At 42.2% G+C, this 12,021-nt stretch overlaps 1 pseudogene across 1 annotated transcript; it reads left to right on the top strand.

Annotated features, from left to right (window-relative positions):
• The first annotated feature begins 2,797 nt into the window (after positions 1–2,797).
• LOC310808940 (putative nuclease HARBI1) lies at positions 2,798–3,768 on the top strand (annotated as a pseudogene). The gene has a single exon. The product of its transcript is annotated as a putative nuclease HARBI1 (transcript).
• The last annotated feature ends 8,253 nt before the right edge of the window (positions 3,769–12,021 follow it).

A 12,021-nucleotide genomic window follows, 5' to 3' on the forward strand; every position in this document is an offset into this window, starting at 1 on the left:
TTAATGTGACACGTATCCAGCAAATTTCCATTGTTATTTAATGCTTTTAACTTTTATTCACTTGAAAAATAGGATTGAAAAACTATCCCTACGGATAACAATCTCAGTAGTAAGCAGACTTGATGAAGAGGTCTGTTGATTGGGATTGTGAGAAGTTTGCACCATTTCTCCTTCTAGCTTGCTGCATCCTTGTGTGATCCAGGCTTTTTATTTTTCCCTCTGATCAATGTCACCTCCTTGGGCAGAGTTGCAGTGTGAGCACTCTCTCTAACAAGGCTGCTGAGGGTTCCAACAACTCTCTCTCTTTCTCTCCCTTCTTCCCTTCCTCTCCCTCTGCTGAGAGCCGATGATGATGCCATGAGACAGCAGAAATGTGAGCTGAGGGTTATACATCAAGCTCCCCCCTCCCTCAACGAGGAAGTCGTACAGATGGGAAGGCAGCAGATCCACTCGGTTGAATGTGCCCTTGACGCACTGTCATTGGCTGAACGTGAGCTGCAGAGTTGTCCTGCGTCTCTTGGAGACACTGTTAGTTGTCCTGCGTCTCTAGGAGACACTGCTAGTCTGTTTTCTCCACGTCTGTTCCCTTTCTATTTTATTTCTCCCACTTTCATCTCCCTCTCAGTTCTAAGTGAGTGCTGTTTGTTGGACGATAATCTTGTGTGTTTTGGGGATTTCCTGAGGGCATATCAATGATTTGAAAATATGGATATCAGCCAACCCGAATGTAGACTAATATCAAAGGCAGTCTTTTGGTTGATTTAATCAATTTAAATCAAGTACATAAATGTAAATCAAATCAAGCTAAATCAACTACATTGAAAGTAAGTGTGAGAGAAAAAATACTTTTTTGACTGAGGTCTGTAAGATATTCATAGATACAGTGAACACCTTCCTATCTCATCTCTTGGTATGAACATCTTGTGCTGTTGTGCAGATCTAATCCAGTGTTATGGGTTGTGTCAGGTACAAAATTAGCAACAATTTGGTGGCATTGATTATTAGGTGGAGCTGTTGTTGTTGTTGCTCTAGGCCATGGATTCTCAATTCCTGGGTCTCAGAATGTTGCTGACCCCTCCATGAGATAGTTAGCTGTGATGATTACTAAGTGTTTTAATGTATGTAAGTGTCCTTTCAAGGATGACGGACCATAGCTTGCCAGTCTCTTGCAGTCACTCTGATACATGATAAGGCTTTTTAGGTACTTTTTTAGCAAACTGTAACCTGACCATGCTTTGTGAGGATAACTGGTGGTTTGCACCTTGCAGTGAAGCCTCTGTAGTGCGGCTGGTGATGTATTCTGTGGATGGTAGTCTCTGACACATTTTGACACATGTTTTCTTTCTTTTTTTATTTTATTATGGTGAACATTCTTCGGTCATCCACTGTAGACGTGTTTCTTGGCCTACCAGGCCGTTTGTGATTGCTGAGCTCAACAGTGCTAAGGTATTGGCTATGTTTCTGATAGATTTTTCTGATATTTCAACCGCATAATGGCTTCCTTGACTTCCTTTGATGTCTCTTTAGTCATGTTGACAGACACCAATAGCAGACTCCAAAGGCAAATGCAAAGTCTAGAATCAATACTAGACATTAACAGCTGTCTTATGCCTGCACAAACGATTTGACGTAACCCACCTGACGAACTACAAACACCCGTCAAGCCAATTTTCCAATACTTTTGGTGCCCTGAAATAGGAGGACTATGTGTAAAAATGGTTGTAATTTCTAAATGGTGAAACCAATCTGAAAAATCAAAAAACACTGAATTAAAGCTGAGAATCTCTACTTTAACCTCATAGTAATTGTTTGATTTCAAATCCAGAGTGTAGAGCTAAAAGAAGAATGATTCCTCTTTCCAAAACTTATGGAGGGCAATGTACAACCAACAGACAACATCAGCTACAATGTCAGTTTTCTAAAATCTCCACAGGGTTGTTTCAACAGTCCAGACCCACCATCCTCGTCCTTTCTAAGACCGCTGCAGTGGCCACAGCATGCAAAATGTATTGTCTGTCTCAGAAGCAGGATAGAACCCAAACTCTCCACTCTTTCCCTCCCTCCCCTATATGTGTTACTGCACCATTTTCTGCAGAATTTCATTTTCTGCCAGGAAAATTCCACTTGGATGGCTCTCTGCTTGCCTGGCCGGAATAAGGACTGGGATTGAGAGGAAGGAACAGGTTGGCCTCCCTGGGCTTCCCGTCACCGTACGCTAGCGCATGCTGTTTCACACACACACACACACACACACACACACACACACACACACACACACACACACACACACACACACACACACACAGTAGTAGAGTGAGGACATGGAGAAAGCACCTGGGATTAATGTTTTATAAGATCAGAAATCAGGTTACTGCTTATTATAAATATGAATGCCCAAAATATGCACCACATTGGATTCTAGGTTAAAGAAGATTACTAGTGACTTGAGGCTTAGTGCTTGTAAATTAGGCTTAGATGGCATAGGCATGGATCACTACTCTATTGTAATAGTGCAATGTGTACTAATAGACCAAAGGCGAGTAATTGACTTTTTATCATAATCCATGGGCCGGTTTCACAGACAAGGCTTAAGCCTAGTCCCAGACTAAAATGCCTGTTTGAGCTGTCTTAACTCAAAGTGACTTGCACCGATTTATCTTAAAATAGTCGTAGATTTCGCCTGTTCTGGATTAAACAAAGCCGGTTGCAAAATGGAGGATTAGAGCTACTCTAGGACTAAATTGAAGTTTAAATTAATCCTTCAAAGAGGCATGTTTAGTACTGTTTGTGAGGGAGCATGGACTATTTGGAATATCTAAATGAAGACCAACATGCACTACAGAGGCCAGCCAGACGAGTACTTGTGGATAGGAGTAATCCATTAAATTATTTTGGTGAAATAACTTTTCGAGACCGCTTTCGTATGTACAAAGAAAATGCATTGGAGATAATATCTTTGCTTGAGCCTAGACTTTCCTCTCTGTCTCAAAGAGGAAGGCCTTTACTCAATTCTCTCCAAGTTCTGATCACTTTGAAGTTTTTGGCATCTGGAATCTTTCATCGTGAAACTGGTGATTTGTGTTGTGCCAGTGAAGCAACTGTGTGTAGAATAGTTCACAAAGTCTGCAGGGCCATTTGTGAACTGAGGAGTCTTTACATCAAGTTTCCTGATGCTGCTGGCCAAGCCAACTATAAAGTGCAATTCTATGAATATGGGCACTTCCCAGGAGTGATTGGCTGTATAGATGGATGTCATGTTCCCATCAAGTGTCCATTAACTCCTGATGCTGGAGTACAGGAACCGTAAAAACTGGTTTTCCATCAATGTTCACGGTGTATGCACTCCTAATTTAGAGTTTTCAAACATTGTTGCCCGTTGGAAAGGTGCAACTCGCGATTCAAGGATCTTTCTCAACTCAATTGTGTGCTCAGTTTCAGAGAGGACAGCATAGTGGACTACTACTTGGTGACAGTGGATATGGTCAGAATAACTTTTTATTCACTCCATAAATAAATCCCACAACAGCTGAGCAGCAAAGATATACAACAGAGCTCATATCCGCACTAGAGGGATGGTCGAGTGTATGTTTGGAGTATGGAAAAATCTATTCTGGTGTTTACGCAATACACTTTGTTTCAAGCCAAGAAGATGCTGCAAGGTAATCATTTCTACAGCTGTGCTTCTACCTGAAGCAGCATAGCTGTCCTGATCCTCCAATGGAAGATCAGGATCAAGCAGAGGTGCCTATGGCTGAGGCAGGCATATAAGTGATGTAACAAAAATATGAATATGAGAAATGTGAAATACCCCTCCTCTGCACCCTCCACTGGCTCCCAGTAGCAGCTTGCATCAGATTCAAGACCCTGGTATTCGCCTACAGGGCAGCAAAAGGAACAGCCTCTCCCTTTCTGCAAACAATGGTCAGTCCCCAAACCCCTACCCCTACCCCAAACCCCTACCCGATCACTCCGTTCTTCCACCTCTGCTGGCCGCTCTGCGAGGACGTAGTGGTCGTTCTGCTCAGTCAGGGCTCTTCTCTGTCTTGTCTCCCCAGTAGTGGAATGAGCTTCCTGCCTCTGTCAGGACGGCATAGTCACTACCTATCTTCTGCTGTAGACTAAAGACCTTCTCTTTAGGCTACACCTGGGCTCCTCCTCCTCAGACCTCTCCTCCTCCTGCATTACATTACCTGAACTAAAGTTTTCTTACTTTATCTAGCACTGTGACTGCTGATGGCACTTCTTATCTGAGATTTTACTTATGATGACTGATGTATAGTTGATTCACTTATTTAGACAAATGTACTTACTGGAGGTGTGGTCAATATTAAAGGTACGGGGTTAGAACAGAAGCAATTCAAGATAGATTTGTCTGAGGAATTCCTATGTCCAATGGCTTTAAAACCTTTATTTTGAAGGCAGTCCCTCTGGATAGTAAGATCTCATCATTATCGTTAGGCTTTAAATAATCATTAATGTTCTTTGCCATAGCCCACCTGCTTTGGAGTGGAACTGAAGTGTAGTAATTCTGCAACATGTTTGGGTCCTCAGTAAACCATATCACCAATATGCCATATATTGCCTTGAGAAATCAGTAGTGGAAACATTACCAAGGTAAGCCCTCAACTGTCAGAATTGTCATGGAGCACTCAAGTATTTGCAAAGATTGTAACATTTGTTCCCAAAAGTATCTTTGGTAAAACAGTCATCAAACATGTTAACTTAACTTACATTAGCTGCGCCTCTATGACTGCAACACAGCAGTTCCAATATTCACAATATAGCACACCCTCTTGTGTGTTATAGCGAAGAGTAGGGCTTGTGAGTGAGTAAGAATGTAATTGTACTCTCATAAACTGTCCTTTATCCCAGTACATACAATACCATGACAATACAACTTTGAACTGTATGTATTCTGTTATTCCTGGACCAGATTCCCTCCATCAGCGAGGCCATTCTTTATAATTGGTAAGCAATAACGACAATACATTAGAAATGATATACATTTAGGATATTTAATAGCAAGACCACAAAAAACATGGGGTAGGTTTATAGGTTTGCAGAAATCTCCAGTGGATTGAGTCATAATCCACTCATACTGAACAAAGCCATAATCCAACAGAGATTAGAAACTACTGTCATTATTATCACATTTTGAAGATACCTGGTAAATATGCATCAGGGGCACTGATGAAATGGGACTTAAACAAAATAAAATAATAATTTGCTTGTATTGAGGATGGTCAACGATTGTTTGGTAACACCACCATCTGTTGGCTACATTGTGTAATTGTACCCTTCAGGTCAGGCTGCCTTGGACCTGATTTATCTTAATCAGACTAACCTGGATAGATAAAGGTTAAATGAAAAAAAAAGTTTCATTCTATGCAAATTAACAACAACTGACATGGAAATTAATGCTTAAAATTAAAAAGGATAGTTGCTCAAAATACAAATTCAAATGATTTCCCACTTGAAGACACCAAGATGGGTCTTCACCCAAGACAACAAGGTGTCTTTACCAAGACAGTTTTTTGATATTTAGTTCCCTTACTTGGATACTTAATTGGCATATTATTTTAATCCACATAGCGTCTCATTCATTTTGAGAATATGTCAAAAATACCTTACAAACATGCCCCTCTGAATCGTATGCCTCTCTGAGTCGTACGTCAACTTTTTTAAGCCACTTTATTGTGCTGTAATCCACCTTTTTATGTTGATTAGGTGATGTAATCTAAACAACTACATTGAAAAAAACCGATTACATCCAGAGTGTGATTTGTGAAAAAAAACAGAGGCGGGGGCCATTTTTGTGTACATATAATTCCAGATAGTTTTGTTTAACCCTATCAGTGTAGCTTCTCAACAAGGAGGCTTGAGCTCCATTTTCCTGCACCAGTTTGCAATTTCAAAAGACAGAGAAATCATCAAGCTGTTAACAGTGTAATTGGGATAGACCTATTAATATAAGAAAAATTAAAATAAAAAAATAATGAATTTGCTGTGTTTAGGCATTAGGGTCTGTTCTGGGAATGAATGTACAATCGCATATCAGAAGTGGGGATATACCATGTCCTCACCAGGGATAAAAGATACTGATCAGAGGGAAGGATAAGAAAAGCAGAAGGAGGGAAATCCCCACCATCCTGGGCGGCAAATCCCTCCCTTATTACAGTAAAGTTCATTTCTAAAAATAGACATAGAATTCAGAGAGTAATTCTAGTATGATAAGAGTTTGGTGTCTGTAAGGTGCTTTAGACATATTTCCAAAATGTATGGGGCCCCATGGTGATGCTAACAAAACAAAATATGGCCATCAAGTACCCATACATAAGGGAATTAAATATCCAAAACATGTTGACCTCAGGCAAAGTACATAGAATATCATGTGCAATTTGTGTTTGGAACTTTGTCTTAAAAACGTATAAACAAAATAGATACGTTTTATCAAAAGATCCCTGGTACTGTAGATCTATGGACTGAGCTCTTCTGCTTTCTCTTCCCTTCACAGAGATCCACAGTGAGAGCGTGACCATCCTCCACAGCAGGTGTTGTATTTCAACACCCTCCTTGTAGCCCTCATGTATCCTGAATCCAACGCTGACAGTCCGGCACGCCTCTCCCATAAACAACATGCGTCTCCAGGCATGATCTACAGGTGAGCCACCCTGCACGCAGAAGCACCTACAGTACGTGTACTAACCCTGGCCCTCCCAGCCCTACACAAGGATTTACGATTTAACGATTTAACAATTACCCCCTGTCCAGAAACAACCTCTAGCCCCGGAGGCCCCTAGGCACCTTCTTGTTTTTTTACAGGTTAGATTAGAAGAATAAGAAATTTGTAGATCGGAATGGATTGGATAGGTGTAAGCAGTATGAAACAGTATGTTTGAAACAGTATGAAACAGTATGTTTCCTCTATATGCCCTGGCAAAAAATACATTTTAAACATCTAAATATTTTTGCCAAAAAGCTTTTGCGACCAAATAACTTAGCTTTGTGGTTTCCAATTGAAATCAGTCTCACTGAAAATGTTCTTTACTAACATTCTAAGAATGTACAGTACAGGGAACCAGAAATTGTTTGCTGAGTAATCTCATACCAAACTATACAGATTTACACCTAGTGTAATCCATAGGTGTAATCTCTCTCTCTCTCTCTCTCTCTCTCTCTCTCTCTCTCTCTCTCTCTCTCTCTCTCTCTCTCTCTCTCTCTCCTCACCACAGTGCTCGGTATGGGAGCCCCAAACACAGACAGCTGCAGTTCTACAGGTACAGTTTTCATTTCTGTCATCCCTCTCTGGGTCCAATAGGATTTCCATATTCTTTGTCATTGCTCGGTCAGTATACTGCAGCAAATGCCTCTGCAACTACCACATGAAATATGACTTGCAGTGTTTAGTTAGTGGCAAGAGTATTTCACGAGTTAACAGACCACACTTGCAATCCTATTGGAGTGGAATCCTATTGGAGATAGGATATTGTGCTGTGGTAGCAAAGTGGAGAATGGAGAACTGGAGAAGCTTTCACTACTGGCCTATGAGGACACCTCAGGGTAACATGATATTTCACCTAAACATGAACACAGGCTGAACCATGTGCTTTTAACAGAAATGTTATGGTGGGAGTTGAGATTTGGGAGTATGATGGATCTTTATGGAGGTTGGTTGTCTGATGTTGGTGATCCAGGGGGGATGACTCTGAATGTTGGGAAGGGAGCCCTGGAGGTATCTACTGTGTGGCATCTGCTGCGTATGCCGCAGAATCCCCTGTAGAGCCTATACAGTAGGAGAGTAAACAGGGAGAGGGGAGGAGATTGGGGAAGGTGGAGGGATGTGATAAGCAAAACACTGGTGACAGGTAGATCGGGTGGGTATTTATGTATTGTAGGTAATTGGTCAGGGGTGGAGTTGAGGTGTGGTCTGTTCTCCCGAACCTCAGTTATATCTAAATCCATTTCAAGTATCTAGATCGAAAATATGTTTAAACCCCATCCTCTCTAACGTCCTGAGAATGTAATGTTGTTTGACAGTCCATGGGTAACTTGGGCCTAAACAATAAGACAACATGCACGCACACGCACACACACACACACACACCTCTCCTTCATCAGCAAATACTAGTATGCTCCAAATTGATGCATTCCGACAGGAACAGCTTAGAGACTCCATTAAAATACACCAGGCTGTAAGCCAGGGGATGTCAGACTTCTTTCTATTTACGGTGGACGTGACATCATTGGCAAATAGTATATTATAAATAATAGATTGGAGTGTTCCAAGAAAAGCCGGTTTCTAACTGTTACTGAAGGAGAAATTGAAATGGCAGAGTTTATGCAATGATGCTTTTTAGACTCTCAAGTGGTACAACATGAATCTCTTTAGCTTGGGGAAGGGGGCAGTGATTCTAGCAAGCAGAGATACATTCGAAGCCAGTGTTTCGAAGGTTCATACTGCCATCCCAACGGTGGTCTACCTCAATGCCGCTGCTGCAGCAGACTGGTTTGTGATGGTTTGCCTTACCGCTTGCCTTATCAGATACAGTAGATTGGCAAAAAACATTTATTATAGCAGCTCATGAATTACAAAGATGAAGAGTGGAAATGGTTTAAATATCAGGTTGTTCTTCAAATATCCTTATCTACTCATACATACTGCTCGCATCACGCATTCTCTCATAGTCCCTATATGTGCAGGCAACAACCAACACGCGACAGCGTGGAGAAGTGGGGGAAATGATGAGTAATTGGACATGAGTAAGTGCAAGTCAGCTTTGATAATGCAACCTTTATTACAGAATATACTGAGGCATTTTATTGTGAGACAGGAGTAAGGATTTGGGGTTTCAGTGGGATTGAGACTGGATAGAAAAGTATACTACAGTGTTATATAGAACAGCGGAAAATGGCTGTGACATCCCCACACTTGATGACAAAATCGCTCACCTTCCCCAACTCCGACCCTATATTGTAATTCACCTCCCATGACCCATGAAAAAAAGAGAGATCATTCTGTCTGTAAAAATGACTGCTCCCTCCTCCAGCATGAGCCTGCTAAATGGTTTTTATTTGTTCCATAACTGACAGTGTCTTCAGTAATTTCTTATATATACAGTAGGGGAAATAATTATTTGATCCCCTGATGATTTTGTTAGTTTGCCCGATTACAAAGAAATGAGCGGTCTATAATTTTTATGGTACTTTTATTTTAACAAATAGAGACAGAATATCAACAAAGAAGTCCAGAAAAAACACATTATATAAAGTTATAAATTCATTTGCATTTGATCGAAGGAAATAAGTATTTGATCCCCAAGCAAAACATGACTTAGTACTTGGTGGAGAAACCCTTGTTGGCAAGCACAGAAGTCAGACGTTTCTTGTAGTTGGTCACCAGGTTTGCACACATCTCAGGAGGGATTTTGGTCCACTCCTCTTTACAGATCCTCTCCAAATCCTGAAGGTTTCAAGGCTTTTGCTTGGCAACTCGAAGCTTCAGCTCCCTCCACAAATTTTCTATAGGATTAAGGTCTGGAGACTAGCTAGGCCACTCCATGACCTTAGTGTGCTTCTTCTTGAGCCACTCCTTGAGGGTCTCAAGAAGATTGGTGGATAAAAAAAAGTCCATTGGTGGATAAAAAAAAGTGTTTTTTGCAGCATGCTTTTCATTGATAATATAATATATGCCATTTAGCTGACGCTTTTATCCAAAGCAACCTACATTTCAGTGAGTGCATACATTCCCAACAGGAATCAAACCCATGACCTACGTGTTGTTAGCGCCATGCTCTACCAACTGAGCCACAGAGAACCACACTGAGCCACAGAGGACCACCACCAGAGGACCAACATTCAGGAATACGTGCAATAGAATGTCTGCAAATTGAGGCCCTCTGAGCAGTTTCTCCAAATGTAGATTGGAGATTTCATTCACTGCTTAGGTATTTCATGTCCCCCCCACCCCCTGTTCCTATCATGCGTCCTTATGTAGCCCTGTTGTATGCATAGTGGGAGTGAGATTGTGTACATACATGCAGCCCTTCGGAACAAGTAAAAAAATGAAATTGCTTTTAGTATTCTTTCTTGTGGTTCAAACAATCAAGAGCTTTTAGTGCAAAAGCTAGATGAATAATTTACTTCTGGGATTATTTGCTGGGGTTTGCAGAACAGACGTGGCCTCGTGATAGGCACAAAAAGAACTTCCTGTGTCATGGAGTGGGGCGGGGAGTAGTGGAGTGCTGCTGATGCTCACTTGCACACTTACTGTCCCTGACTCACAGTACAGCAGCTTGTGACTCTGCACTGCTCTTGTTTGTCTGAGGTGACTTGAACAAAATACATTCTCTTGTTAAATCTGAACACCACCACCACCAGCCTCCAAAATGAGCAGTGTGGTTCAGAGCCCCTGCATGAGCAGCGACATCAGGAATCCCCGGACCAGGGTAAGTGTTAGCTAGCTCCGCAAAGCTAACGTTTGGAAGAATGGATGAATGGAGGGTGGTGTATGGATAGATAGAGAGATGGGTGGATGGATGCTGCATGGAAATGCTGCCCATGTCTGGACTGTGGACTTAATACCCTATACCCTGCAATGCACCTTGGGCAGGGGGAGCAGGTTGGCAGAGGCACCTTCGTTTGGATCACTCACCCCTTCCTCGGATGCACATCTACCACTGCTGCTGCACCTCAGTCTGCCTGGGAGACGCTCTGTTATAGTCATGAAGATGGAAAAGAGGAGGCTTTTGAAATATTGAGTATGTTTCCCATCAGCAGCAGGGGTGGCTTGCTGCTTGCAGGAAAATGGTGGCTGTCTTGGTGGAGGAAGCACAGAGACACTCTAGATTTGTATGAGGAGGAAGTCTTAATACATGCTGTATTTCTCTTGTGTGTGTCCGGGGCATCATGTGGAATGGTGGTGTTAAGGATTATGCATGGTTGGTGAGAGAGGTGGGGCGTCTACTCTTGCTGGACGGAATTCAGTGCATACATAATCAATGTTCACATGGAACTACGTTAACTATCCCTATGCCTTGCAGAGTATCTGCAAGGCAGATTTACTGTTTGAGCTTGTAGGCATTGAGCCACCATACATCCTTATGATCTCGAAACACAAACACAGTTGATTTGACAATTGGGTTTTTTAGATGTTGATTGTATCAGAAGTTGAAATGCAGTTTACACATATCATTTAGAAGTATTTCATGGATGGTGTAGAGGGTGAGTACAGTAGGATAATGTCTCACAGTATTTATTTGAATTTCAGTCATTAAAAGCTATAGATTCTGCAGTGTCTGGGTGTTGTTGGGGGGGGGGGGGGGAGCACAGCAGAACTGAGAGCACAGCAGAACTTTCTTTAATTTCAGCTGTAACAGATAAACAAATAAAGTTATATTGTATTGCACTTGCTCAGAGGTAGCTAAGGACGTTTGACATTTGGCATTGTGTCTCCGTTGGCAGTCAGATAGTCTGTTTGATTATCAGTCCCCTCCCACTGGGGGCCTGTCTATTTTTTGACTATCCCAGGTCAGCAGACAGCTTTAGTTAATTGGGTGCTGGCCAACTCTCGAGAGATACAAATGTCACTCAACTTACTCTCCCTCTCCGGCCGGAGGTGGCACAGAGCTATGGCGTCCCATGTCACAACATTCTCATTGCATGCCACAGTACCCACAAAACCTTTCTTCCTGCCAGCAGATGTGGATGTGCCACTGCTGGGAACACTTTGAGTGTGCTCACCTGCACGCATATGGAGTGCACACACGCACACACACGCACTCGCACACACACGCACACACTCACACACACTCTCACACACACACATACACACACACACACACACACACACACACACACACACACACACACACACACACACACACACACACTAGCACATACATGTTCCACGCTCACTGGAACACACCCAGGAAGAATCACTTTGTTCAAACTGCCATTGTGTTGGCTTACACAATGGGGCTTGGGGGAGGGGTTGCGTGATGTCGAGGGGAGGGGAGGGGATGG

This window comes from Argentina silus (genome assembly GCF_951799395.1).
Source record: "Argentina silus genome assembly, chromosome: 8".
Lineage (NCBI taxonomy): Eukaryota > Metazoa > Chordata > Actinopteri > Argentiniformes > Argentinidae > Argentina > Argentina silus.